Source organism: Microtus ochrogaster, linkage group LG2 (assembly GCF_000317375.1).
Source record: "Microtus ochrogaster isolate Prairie Vole_2 linkage group LG2, MicOch1.0, whole genome shotgun sequence".
NCBI classification, from domain to species: Eukaryota; Metazoa; Chordata; class Mammalia; order Rodentia; family Cricetidae; genus Microtus; species Microtus ochrogaster.
This window is the reverse complement of record NC_022028.1, coordinates 51,064,157-51,065,825: the sequence shown is the minus strand read 5'-3', so window position 1 is coordinate 51,065,825 and position 1,669 is coordinate 51,064,157. Positions and strand designations below refer to the sequence as shown.

The window sequence follows — 1,669 nt, the reverse complement described above, 5'->3', positions numbered from 1 at the left end:
ATAATAAATAAATAAATATAAAAAATAAAAAAATAAATCAAGAGGAGGAAGAAGGAAAGGGCCTGAGCGATGGCTCAGCAGGTCAAATTCTGATGACCCGAGCTCGATCTCTGGGACCATCTGTAAGGGCAGACCTGACCTCCACGAGTGTGTGTGTGTGTGTGTGTGTACACACAAAATAAGCTTTTAAGAAGGAAGTGTGATGGGAGAGTGAGCGACAGGAAAACAGGTTCAGTACTGACGTCGTCCGTGGTACTCAGTTCGGATAAATCCATGGTTGGCCCTCGGGCTCTAAAGAGAGTTGTGACTGAGAAAGTTTGGGAATAGACAGTGGCTGTAGTTGGCGCCATGGAGGGAAGGAGAAGGTCCAGGACAACTGGCGAATGTTAGCCTCCGGTATGAGAAGGAGACGGTTATGCCAAGGTTGAGAGGACTGGGGAGAAAGTGGGTAGTAATGGCGGGTGCTTAGCAGAGGTCAGATAAAGCAGGCGCTAAAAAACGCCCTTTGGACTTGGCACCAGGAAAACCGTTGGTGACTAGTGAGAGCCAAATCGGTCAAATGAGAGCACAGGAATATGATTCAGCAGGTTAGTGAAGGAATGGAGGCCTGAGGAAGAAGACAGTAAGTGAGGCCATCCCCTCCCGGATTTGGCTCTGGAGGGAGGGGACAGATTCTTTTAGTAATAGAAACAGGAAAAAGCAAGACTTGGAGTAGATAGAAATCAGCTTAAAGATGTGCAGGCTTGTGCTGCAGGTCAGAAGGCAGAGTGAAACTAGGGATGTTCTGTACTGGATAGATGAGAGCCAGCAGTCAAGTTCAGTAGTGTGTGTGTGTGTGTGTGTGTGTGTGTAAGTGTGTGTAAGTGTGTGTGTAAGAGGGAGAGATCCAACTATATACCGAACATTAGGTAACGTTAGAGAATTAGTTGTTTTAGTGAAGGTGGTAATGAAGCATGCTTATTGTTACCTAGGAAATTCTTACTATGGAATGATAAAATGCCTAGAGGTAATATAATTATGTGTCATAGTTAATTCAAATGATTCTGATAAAAACAGGAACAGAGGGTGTATACCAATGTTGACAACAGATAGGTCTTAAGTGAACGTGTGTGTTTATTGGTCTTTCTGTTTTTCAGATGTTGGAAATCTTTCAAAATGAAAAGTTTGGGTGAAAATATAGAAATGAGAGTGTATCTGTGGGGTGGCTGTTTTTCTCAAGTTAGGAAGGGCTAGAGCTGCCAAGAGTGCAGAAGCGTTTGAAAAACAAACACAGAACCTCAAGTCTTGCCAGACAGAAATGCCTGGAAAGACGGTCCTCAGATCACACGATAGAATGCAAAAAATGTGTCTCTTGATTGTAATCTCTTTGTGCTTTACTCCCCACCCGTTTTTGGTTTTGTTTTGTTTTGTTTTGTTTTTTTTTTGAGACAAGATCTCTGTAGCTCTCGCTGTCTTGGAACTCTATGTATAAACTAGGCTATCCTTGAACTCACTGAATTTATAGGAATGTATCACCATGCCTGGCATGTTAAACTCCTGAGTATATTCAACATATAGAAAGCTGTATATGCTTAAATTATGCAGCCTGGTGTGGCTGGAGACACAAACTGCCACACAGCCCTTGCCTGTCCATCATCCCAGAAGGTTTCCTCTTGCAAGATCTATTTTA

General features: G+C 43.0%; 1 protein-coding gene across 6 annotated transcripts in view; it reads left to right on the top strand.

The window, feature by feature from the left end:
- Positions 1-1,669, top strand: part of LG2H6orf89 (linkage group 2 C6orf89 homolog) — a 34,734-nt gene that overhangs the window by 4,876 nt on the left and 28,189 nt on the right. Inside the window, exon 1 of one of the 6 annotated variants that reach the window (XM_005360330.2) lies at positions 509-622. The exons of 4 other annotated variants lie outside the window; for them this stretch is intronic. The gene's annotated coding sequence lies outside the window, so the exon portion shown is untranslated. Of the gene's footprint in view, positions 1-508; positions 623-1,669 lie in introns of those variants that run through there. One more of the 6 variants, XM_005360332.3, reaches the window with a different exon arrangement.